The sequence below is a fragment of the Delphinapterus leucas genome, chromosome 4, assembly GCF_059928025.1.
Source record: "Delphinapterus leucas isolate spDelLeu-1000000601 "Yukka" chromosome 4, BTC_Dleu_Yukka2, whole genome shotgun sequence".
Taxonomy (NCBI): Eukaryota; Metazoa; Chordata; class Mammalia; order Artiodactyla; family Monodontidae; genus Delphinapterus; species Delphinapterus leucas.
Window position 1 is genome coordinate 91,831,549 of NC_143132.1, and position 12,224 is coordinate 91,843,772.

Below are 12,224 nucleotides of genomic sequence, written 5' to 3' on the forward strand. Positions count from 1 at the left end.
CAAAAAGAATAATTTGGGTTACAGAGAAAATTTTATCAATTTTCTTTCCTGATGATAAAGAAGAACAGAGGCATGTGAGAATGGGATTGTTCTTATATTTACTAGATGGACATACTATTGGTTAATGATGATGTTCATGTATCATTTCATTTTTCCAAAGTAATACGTAAAAAATCTGTTCACTAATACATTCCTAGGTGTTAAACATTTCTGAAACAATCTATGTTTTAAAATATTGGAATAATATATGTTGCTGTATACTTGGGTTCGATGGTCTTTTGTAAATTTGCCCCCTAGGAATACTGCAGCCTTATATTCCGGCAAGGAATATAAAGAATTTGCTTAACAAGAATTTGGGTTGGCAGAGAATCCCCCGAACGAAACATTTTAATTAGGGTCTCTCAATAATAAAAGCTATAAGGATTTTTTTTTTTAAGGAAAAGGAGTTGTATTTTCTGTTTTTACACACACACACAGAAGAGAGAAAACCAAAACACTTGAGAGGAAGAGCAAACCTAGTTTTAAATTACATCCACTTTCATGGCAGGAAATTCTTCCAAAAGTATGCATTTATAAAGATACAAACTACTTTAATCTTTTACATCCTCTTAACAGCTTTAGCAGAAATTACTTTCATAAAGTACACATATTTGTTATAATTAAGTGAAAAGACAGGGACACAGGAATTCTGTGTGTTTTTAGCTTTCTTTTTTTATCCTATTATTTGGAAAAAATTCTGTCTTTCCACTGTAAGTAGATCAAGAAAAAAAATACTAAATGCTTTTGATAAAGAAACAGGGACTAAAATTAAATTGCCAGAAAAACAAAATAAAAGAGTCCACATTGTACATTTTTCAACCATGCAGACCATCAATTCTCTCCCCATATCCTCAAAGTGCCCACAGTGATACCCTTGGTTGAGCATCTGAGAACAAAATGCAACATCCACACCTCCCTGCCTTTGCACCTATATTTCTCTGCACCGAAGATATACCTACACCTGCCACAGATAACTATATCCACAGACACATGATACACCACATATCAGGTCACTCCTCTGAGCCGCTTTTCTCTGGCATCCTCCCTCATCCCTGACCCCAGCGCCTGTCTGGGGCTGTATGTTCCTCTCACGGTGATGCAGTTCAGCTGTGGGCAGAAGTTACAAATGTCTATGCAGGAGCCAGAGCAGCCCTGGCAAACTTTATATTTGGCCCAGAAGGTGTTGTTTTCATTTTAAACTGGTCCAATATTTTTATTACGTGATCTACCATAAAATTCCAGATTTCCAACTTTGCTGGAGAAAAAAATGATCTGCCACATTTTCACACTCAGAAATACTTTGGATCAGAGCAGCTCCCGTGCAATAGGCAGGACCTGTCAGGTTCACCACCCTCTCCATCTCCCCTGGGTCTATCAGCTTTCACATAGTGTTATATCTACAGTGTGTGTGTGTGCGTGTGTGTGTGTGTGTGTGTGTGTGCGCGTGCGTGCACGCACCCATTTTTACCATGGAGAACTATTTCTCTGTACCTAGTCCACTCATCTTATTTTTGTCAACATAGCCTGTATATTACTTGACATTGATACCCACCCCCCGCACCCCCAGGCTGTGGGAACATGAACATCACAGAAACTTTAAATACATACATCATGTATTACTACCATTACCTTCATTATTGCAACCAGTTTTAACCACGACTTCTTCATTACTTCACTTCATTTTCAGTGCAACCAAAAATACCTATTTAGGGGTTTCCCTGGTGGCGCCGTGGTTGAGAGTCTGCCTGACGATGCAGGGGACGCGAGTTCGTGCCCCGGTCCGGGAAGATCCCACATGCCGCGGAGCGGCTGGGCCCGTGAGCCATGGCTGCTGGGCCTGTGCGTCCGGAAACGGGAGAGGCCACAACAGTGAGAGGCCCGCGTACCGCAAAAAAAAAGCAAAAAACAAAAAAACTGTTTATCCCCTTCCCAGCTGTTCTTCTTCTGTTTAATGTGTTAAACGTGAGATGACCAAAATAGAGGCTGTCAGAACGTAAAGCTATTGATAATTCTCAATCTGGTTAATAAATCCATATATAAAGAAATTAGTAAATAGTATCCCACATTCTTACCTTCCTTCCGGATAATTTGCTCCCCGCCCAGGATTGAACACAGAAGGTGCAGAGAAGCACCAGAAGCTCTAGCATAAGCTTCTGGAGTCAGCTGACAACCACAGGGTCCTCTGGGAAGTTAGAATTTGGTATAATTGCCTGAAACTCCTCAGGCCTAACTAGGCTTGATTTCAGTGACTAGTGGGTTCATTTGCTCAATCTGTCTGATAGCTCACCAGGGAAAAACAGGCTTTTCATCACTTGTTAAATGAGAAATGTTACATTTTTAAAAAATGTAATCAAACTTTCTCCAGTCTCTGTGAAAGGTACAGAAGAGAGCATGCATTTCTGTTTAAACACTAATGAAAAGAAGAGCAAATGTTACCTGATCATCTACTATATGCCAAGCACTGAACTAGGTGATACACATTTTTTGTATTTTATTGCTCCACCTTGAGCTAGGTATCATTGTTCATATTTCTATAGATAAGGGAGTTGAATCTTCAAGTAAAGGTGAAACAGTGCCTAGTATAATAGGATTAGTAACTTGAAAGCCTGGGATGCAAACCCACATAGGTTCAATGCGAAGTATGTTCTGATTTTACCAAGCTATGCTGTGCCTTCTCCCAAGCATTAAAGCCTTCTCATCCCCAGTCTCCTTAGGGGCCTTAGTTAATGAGCAAATGGGCCATAAATCAGTAGCTGATGAGAAACCTGGAAAGCAGAATCATACTGGAAAGCACCTGAGGATGTTTACCTGGGGAAGAGAAGAAAAAAGACCTAATTGCTGTTTATGAATATTTGAGGGATGAATCAATTGTTTGGGGGCTTAAAGTTCATGCAATTTGGAAAGAGGGGCTTTCTATGAAAATTAATACAAAATTATGAATGCAAAATTAGTTGTTAAAGAGAATATTTAGAATGACAAAAATTTTCAAATTTTAAAAATGTGAACATGTACCACATTTATTTAAAAATCCAGAAAAATAATATAATACTATTTTTTATTCATTAACTGTATGGCACACTTTTATAGCACTCTTTTCCCTGTATCTTTTGCTCTGTGATTGCCTCTTTAATCACTTTATGGCAAAGATTTTGTAATATCTTCTACAGAGAGAATAGAGAGAAAATTAGCTTTTTTGGCATGGTTGATTGAAATTTGTTTTTTATTAATGATATTTTAGAAAGGTTTCTATCAGTTTCACAAGTCATTATTGAAAATACTATATAAATGGTTAGGTTTGTTAGCAAATTAGGGAAAATTGCTGTCAAGTTTCTTTCATTTATGAGCTGTCACAGATGAACTCAGTGTTTATATATAGTACTACTACAATTTTATACACTACAATTACAAGAATTCTGAAGAATTATAGTCTGTGCAATTCCCATAGAAAACAATATATGGTGTTTATAATTGTATATGTCCCATTATAGAGTATATTCCTGAGAACAGAAAGGTAGCTAGAGAAGCTTCCATTGAACAATTTTACACACCTGATGATTAGACAAATCTTGATCAGCTAGCTTCTGACTCCATACATTCAAGCATCCACAACCCACATACTTCTGGCATGAGACATCTTAGGATGTACTCATATTATGAATGGTATGACCTCTGAGTCACCTCAGAGTTATGAGCTCTGGCCATACATCTTTGTGTTCTAACAGAATGAGCAGTAGCAATTTTCTAGAAACCATTCCTATGTATTGGAGTGGTTATTGATAACTTAGATATACATGAGAATTACTGCAAGCCCCATAAACACCTCCCCCTAAGCCCAAACTAAGTGTATTCCCAACTGAAGCTCCCCGTAATCAGTTCCAAAAGCTGCCCCAGCTCCTCTGACACCACGTGACCTGAGAGGAACTGTAATGGAGAAGTTGGAGTGGGAATAGAGAGTTGTCCTAATTGAGTGTGCTTAAAATATCCTATTTTTGCTAATCTGAAATACATATGGCCTTCAGAACTATTTCTGGGGCCGCTCCCAGGGTTTTGGAAGTGGCTCATGCACATGTGGGGCTTGAATCTTAAGCTTTATTGATTTCACAGTAAATCTGCCTCTGTTCAAGGGTTACTGTGTGGATGAGGGACACCTGTGTTTTGTGCTTTTCTGTAGCACATGGGACTATATAGCTTGGGAAAAAAATTACAGGCAAGAGGCTTCTGGTTCCATTTTAGAAAGAAATTACTAACAAAAAGAGGTGTCCAACAATATAACGGGCTGCATCAAAAAGTTGTGAACTCCTGTTACTGAAACTAGTTCAACCGAAAAGCGCTATAATATCTGGAAGGGACGTTCCAAATGAGAGGTCAGGTCTGGAATCCATGCATGATCCTTACAACAATAAGTCACTGTGATATTTGGCTTTGACACATTAGCTCCTTTTTGCTTATTGTTTATAAGAATTTGGTTGAAAAAAAGAAAGCCAGTACCAAGAACAAATATCTAATAGAGTCAAGAAATTCAGTTATTCAAAGAAATTCAAAATCTTATGTTGAATTGCATTCTTTCTTCTCCTTAATTAGTGGCTCTTTTAAGAAACAAAGAAAAAATAGAAAAAGATTTTTTGCAAAATAAAATCTTAAAAGAAAAGCAGATGGGAATGCTTAGTTTGAAGCAAGGAGTAGAAAACAAAGAAGTTACCTTCGCTCCCTTCTCTTCCCTGTCACCCTTCAGTGACCCTCTTGGACTCCAGCAGAATTTATAATTTAGGGTTTCATGAAAGTCAATGTTCTATCCCATAGACCAAGGGCCTCCTCCTGAATCTGTACTATCCATGTGAATTTCTCTATCTGAAACATGTTTATAGCAAAACTTAAAGCAAAGGGACTTTTGTGAAACATCTCACCAGGGTTTCTTAAGCTGGAACACGCATGTTCCAGGGGTCACAGGTAAAGGAAAGAAATAATAGGACCTGCAAGATAAAAGTGGCACGGTTTCCAGGTATATATGTTTTACTTGATGTTAAGTATATGCAATGATATTTGTATGTTCAAATAAATACAACAACAAACACAATGTAATATTTACAGAATTTTTGAAGATAAAATACATAACTTCAAAGAAAATTCCAGCTGGCCACAGGCAACTGCTGTTAGGACACCAGGGCCTGCACAGAGAGGTATGTGTTTCATTTATGTCTGCAGTTAGGAGTATTTCAGGGAGAAGCCCTGCATTAAGCTACTAGTTCAGAATTGGGCAGGAAAGCTGGAGACATGGCTCCTAATCTCTGCTCCAGAGTGTCTGACTGTCTTAAAGTCAGAGGAAATGGCACCTGTCTCCCATACTTGGCTGCAAAGATAAAAATCAATCCAAGTGATTTTTATGAAACAACTTCAGAGTCCTTAGCATTTCAAGGGACACTATGGGGTAAAGATGTATAATGGAGCACACGGTCTGTGTCCTTTAAGAGCCTGCAACCTGGTACTGACAACAGAGACCAATCGATGACTAATCCGAAATGGTTATCAGATGAAGGAAGCCCAGGGAGCTTCATTTTGAAGAGCCAACAGCAATCATGAACTTTCTGGGGAATAAAGTTACTACAGAAATATATGGAGCTGTTTTTATTACTGATAGGGAACATGTAGCTATCTGCAATCTGAAGAAAACAAGCTTCCTGATAAGACTATTTTAAAAAGATAAAAATGCATGAGAGCTAGGAAATAATTCTAAAATGCTGATGGACAATGGAGGTAAACTGGGGGGTTGTAAGAAGCTAAAAGCTATGCTCATAAAATTAAAATCCTAAATGCATTACTCTAAGGAAGGTGATAAAACATTTCTAATCCTCTTTAGAAAGTATTTGTTTTTAATTTTGTTACCATGTACTCATATTGACTTTTACTTTCAAGAGCTTTTGATAAGAATTGCATTATCATATTTTCCTATAAGGTGTTTTCAGGAATATTTTGCTGAGTACCCTATAATAAAATAACCAACTAAGTAATTCTAAGATTTATTAAGATTGTAGGTGATTTTGTCATTTTATTTGATTCCTGTGGATTATCCAGTCAGTCAATTTGTTTCCTTTTTTCTGGATGTCTGTTTGCTATCTCTAACACTTCTACTAAGGGAAATCAAAAAAAGAAAAAAAAAGCTGAAGTCAAATTTATTAGCTTTAAGTTGGTGCTTTTGTAAAATGTCCACTGACTAAATGCATGGACTAAAATAATATTACCACATTTTGCATTATCCATGATGGTTTTCTCCTCAAATATATGAAGAACCTTGGGATATTCCAAGGTATGGTTTGCTACTAGGTCACTTAATACCCTGATGCACTGCTAATCACTGACCTGGTTTCAGAAATTCCAGTGCTGGCTTGCAGCAACAAATACTATAAAATGTAAGTACAGAACTGTTAGGGCTAGGAGAAAAGCAGCTTGAATAAGACAAAATCAGGAAGGTCCTAATAAATAGTGGTTAAAAGCAAGTTTGGGAATCTAACATAAGTGGATTAGAAATCAAATTCTGCTGCTTGGGATACCATAGGGTGACCTTGGGCAACTTACTTACGAGTCTCAGTGTCCTCCTTGGTAATACCATATCTCAGATTATTAAAGGAATGATTGAGCGTGTAGGTGTATTCCATTTACACACATATATATGTGTGTAAATGGAATAATAATCTTCAGGATAATATTATATATAAGTATTTTCACATGTGTGTATGTATCTACAGGAAAATACTTTGGAAGTGAAATTTCTGGATAAAAAATATATGCATTTGTATCTTTTATAATGCCCTCCATTGAGGTTATAACAATTTATATTCCTACCATCAATGTATGAGTGCTTATTTCCCCAAACCCTTACCAACATACATATCATAAACTTTAAAATACTTGTCAATATTATAGGTGAAAAAGGTGCCTTTCTGAGGTTTAATTTGTACTTTTCTTATTATAATTGAAGTTGGTCATCTTTTAATATGATCAACATATATATGTACATATATGGAGAGAGAGAGATTTTATCTATCTACCATCTATCTATATTACTGAGGTGCACATACTATTCTATACAGTAAAGGCATATATTATCTACTATCTATGGGCATATATTTTGCTATGAATAGGATAATTAATAGGCCCAATATTTGTTTTAATAATTTAAGGGTCTAAATATCTCTTTGGGTTGAATGCTAAAATCATATGTTGAAGTCCTAACCCTCAGTACCTCAGAATATGGCAACATTTGGAGATAGGGTCTTTACAGAGGTAATTAAGTTAAAATGAGGTTATTAATGTGGGCCCTAATCCAATACGACTAATGTCCTTGTAAAAAGAATAAGTTTGGACACAGACTTCCCTTTCTAGATGAAGAACTGAAGCTCAAATTATGTAAATACTGTGACCAGGGCAAATTCAATGGTTAGTGACTGAGCCAGGACTAAAAACAGCCCAATTATTCTCCCCTCAGCTCTAGTGCTGACTTTAACGAAATTATTGAGTTTAAAAAACACTGTTAGAGAACTTAGGGAGTTTTTCTTACTATAGTATTTTAAAGGTAGTAGAAAATGTTCTGGAAAGTCTTTCTCATTATTTAGAAACATTCTAAAAAGACAGAAAAACATAACTGTAACACAACCTTTTTTTTTTTTTTTTTTTTGGTACGCAGGCCTCTCACTGTTGTGGCCTCTCCCGTTGCGGAGCACAGGCTCCGGACACGCAGGCTTAGCGGCCATGGCTCACGGGCCCAGCCACTCCGCGGCATGTGGGATCTTCCCGGACCGGGACACGAACCCGTGTCCCCTGAATCGGCAGGCAGACTCTCAACCACTGCGCCACCAGGGAAGCCCACACAACCTTTTTATACGGGTGACAGTATGGGCTGAATTGTGTCCCCCAAAATTATGTTGAAGATTTAACCACCAGAATCTCAGAATGTGATCTTATTTGGAGATAAGGTCTTTCCTTTCAGAAGTATTTAGTTTAAAATGGGGTTATTAGGGTGAGACCTAATCCAATATCAATGGTATTCTTATAAAAAGAGGATATTTGAACACAGACACAGATAGAGACAAGGCTATGTAAAGACACAGGGAGAAGACAGCCGTCTGCAAGCCAAGGACAGAGACCTGGAACAGAACTTTCCCGTATGGTCCTCAGAAGGAATCAACCCTGCTGACCATCTTGATCTGAGACTTCTAGCCTCCAGAACTTGAGAAAATAATTTTCTGCTGTTTAAGCCACACAGTCTGTGGTACTTTGTTACGGCAGCCCTAGCAAACTAATACATTGTCTAAACTGACATCCTTGCTAAATGGATGGCCACTTACTTCTGTAAAGAGGTGAGCCCAAGGATGTTGTAAAACTAGGGTCAAGACTCTTAAAATAGTTTGGTTCCCTTCCTGCATAAGCCAAAGAAAACTCAGTTTTGTATTTTCTACCTACTAATGACAAATTATATAAAATATACCCAATGTGTGGTAGAAACACATGTTATGTCATAGGGCATGTCTGACATTGTTTTGCCCTGTATAATCATTGAAGCTGGAGTTACCAGACATTTGTCTAAGGCACAAAATATTTTTAATAATGTACACATAGGCCATCTCTTTGTGAGAAACATAGCTTTGCAGTCAAAGTTCGAGGATGAATTAATTGCGAAATATACTCTAAGTAATGGAAAGAGCTGACTGGCCATATGGTATAGTTATATATAAGCCAATTACATTTTGGAAGATATCTGCCAAAAACTACTTTTGTTTCAGAATAGCTGATATTAAAGAATTATTTCTGACAGTAGTAGTTAAACTGGACATAATTATTAGAGCAATCCCTAGACACACACACACACACACACACACACACACACACACACACACACCCCAAAGCATAGGAGGACACATATCTCTTGCATATTTATGGTAGATGAAAACACTCTTAATAAGGTTCATTTTGAGCTCCCGAATGAACTTGCTGGAATTGTCGTCCAAATGAAATAAAAACCCCAAAAAGAACACAAGATTCAAGTTCTAACTGAAGTGTTGGTAATGCTCCCCTCAGGGAACTTTACATGAACTTGTGCTGTTTTGGGAGTACTGGAATCAATAGAAAAGCTTAGCATCTTTTGATTTCACTTCACAAAATGGCTTTTAATTGTTCCAGTAAGATGTCCTAAAAAAGAAAAAATTATATGATTCCATATATAAAAATTATGCACAAAATACATGCTTAAAGTTTTCCCAGTCCTCAAATATTTACCTAGGCTGATAGTTTTCAGCCTTCTGTATCCACAACATTCACATTTTGATTAAACTTCCATAAGAAATAGTTCTTATTACAATGCAGTATATTGGGGTGGGGATGGTGAGGAGGGGTATATGCTATGCTTTCACATATTAGACACTATCTGTTGAAGAAATATTTAATACTATATACTTAATGTAAAAGTCTGAGAGCTTAAACATATATTATTTTCTACTTTACTTTTTGAAAACAATGGGGGTACTAACTATGGGGATAGGTAAGTTATTTTGGCCAGTAATAATATCCAGAGAGAGAGACTCAGAAAAATAAATAATTTTATAAAATTAGTAGAGAGCTTCAAGAAATATCAACTAACTTATACACTACTTAAGTATTACCTATCTACCCTCATGTAGTCTTTATTGTGATACAAAATGTCAATCTATTTCCCAATGATTCTTTTGTAAGTTATGTATGTCACTTCCTTGAATATGATGCTGTGAAAATATTTTGTATAAACTGACTCATTGCAGAGGATTCACTGAAAATTCTTGGCACTTTATAAGCATTTGGTCACTGTAGAAAGGCCGATGCTCATCAAAGCTTTTATTGTGTTACTGTAAAGTGAAATTGGTGGAATATGAACATATTAATAATTTAAGGAAGATAGATCCCTAGGTTCTTGCCATATTATTTTAAGCTGCATCCTAGTATGCTGGACAGAAATTTCATTGATTATACGTATAAAGTGTGTTGCTTTCACACAACATGGTTCTTTTTAATAGAAGCTGCTGCTACTATATTCTAACAATCAAAAAGAATACTACAGTCCAGGACACTTTCAGCGCAAATGGAGACTATATATATCCCTAGTACCATTTCCATATCTGACTACATGCCATATTACCTATTTTGGTTTCCTACTTACTTCAGGTTTACAATACAGATTTTAATAGGTTTTTAAAAATTATTTCCAAGCAAAATATTTATTTATTTACTTATTTAATACTCATTCAACTTTTCAAAATCACTGGGGACTCATTAGGTAGTTGCAACAAAACAAAATAGGATACATAATTGGTCAATATACATGAGAGAAGGTTTACAGAAAGCTGTAGTTGTATAAATTATACTTTTAAATGTGATTTTAAAAGTGATTTCATAACACACAAGCTAAAGGTCTCAAAATTTGGATGGACTACATAAACATAGATAAATACATACAAACACACATACACAGATAAACACACAGTCACTCCTATATCACTGCCACCACACACACAACAATTTTTTACTTTTTAAAATGAATATAATTTTGGAAAGTAGATTATTAAAGCTTTCTCTAAAGCAAATCCTGGTTTTCCACCATATTCCATTAAATAAGCAGAGATGCTTCTTCACAGGAGAAAATAATATACCAAGTAGAAATGTGTAACGATAAAGGTACCAGAAGTGATGGCCAGGATCCTGGAAGGCTAGGAGTTTCAGCAAAGCTCAACTAATTTATCATGCCTGTTAAATAAGGGTAGTTGTTCTATTGACTTTCATTTGCAGCATTTTCTCAATTCTATGACACAATATATATTAAATACACTAGCTCACATATTTTCATAAATGGGAATGTTCTAAAATTCTTTAAAGTCTACTAAAAAGTAGACTGCCAGTTTTGCCTTCTTTTTCTCTTTTGCTTCATTTGACCATTTGTGTCTCTGCGTATTATATTAGCAGAACTGAATAACCATAGAACACCATGAGAGAAGTGTTGAGTCAGATACAGTGAGGCCTTGTTTAGTGATTTTTTTGACACTTAACTTTCATATTGTGGAGAATTAATTCACAGTCTATTTTGTTATTTCATAAGTGTTAACTCCTCTAATGAATTTATGTTAAGGGGTACCTATGCACAGGAATTTTAATTTGTATGGTTTTTATTAATACTTAGAAGATTCAAACATCAAATTATTCATTTGTCACTAATAATGTTTCCACAATCCTAAAAAAACACTGCAAATTTCAAGTAAATCTTATTTCTTTTTAAGGGTTATGCACCAATATAAAAATTCAAAAGCCAGATAATTTTAGTGGACAAAATATAAAATTCCATGCCTTAGATGAAACCACATAGTAACTTAGTTTGGGCTTCATATTAGTGGTAAATTCCACTGCTGCCACTGTGTGTGTGTGTGTGTGTGTGTGTGTGTGTGTATAAAACAATGAAAATAAAAGAGATAAGCAAAGTATTATTTTGAACTTTAAGGCTATATAGAAATTTAACTTGCCTTTCTTTTCAGATTTATTTTAATTGAGGGTATCTTTATGAGAATGTTTCAAATATCACTAATTACGTAGAGTCTAGCTAAAAAGGAAACATAAAGTAAGGCCCAATATTAAAAATAATATGCAAAAGAGAATGAGGAAAAGAAAGAAATAAAGTTTTTTATTGTTAAAATCTGTTCTGGGGCTTCCCTGGTGGCACAGTGGTTGAGAATCTGCCTGCCAATGCAGGGGACACGGGTTCGAGCCCTGGTCTGGGAAGATCCCACATGCCGAGGAGCAACTAGGCCCGTGAGCCACAACTACTGAGCCTGCGCGTCTGGACCCTGCGCTCCACAACAAGAGAGGCCGCGATAGTGAGAGGCCCACGCACCGCGATGAAGAGTGGCCCCCGCTTGCTGCAACTAGAGAAAGCCCTCACACAGAAACGAAGACCTAACTCAGCAAAAAAAAAAAAAATCTGTTCATGTCTACTTCTAGTATTTGGACTATTTATATATACTTTCAAGCTAGAAATACATGGCAAAAGACTTCCTGAAGCTATCATCATGGCCACATGTCAAACAAGCAAATTATAAAGAAAAAATATATACAGGGAAAAAACAAAACATAAGAAGAATATTTTAGCACAAATTAAATTCTGCATCCAGTGGATGCTA

At 36.3% G+C, this 12,224-nt stretch overlaps 1 protein-coding gene across 1 annotated transcript in view; it reads right to left on the bottom strand.

Annotated features, from left to right (window-relative positions):
• NAALADL2 (N-acetylated alpha-linked acidic dipeptidase like 2) overlaps window positions 1-12,224 on the bottom strand; it is a 1,488,397-nt gene that overhangs the window by 1,075,105 nt on the left and 401,068 nt on the right. The window contains exon 4 of the mRNA XM_022571899.2: window positions 1-12,224. This exon is cut by the window's left edge and continues 20,476 nt beyond it; it is cut by the window's right edge and continues 74,645 nt beyond it. The gene's annotated coding sequence lies outside the window, so the exon portion shown is untranslated.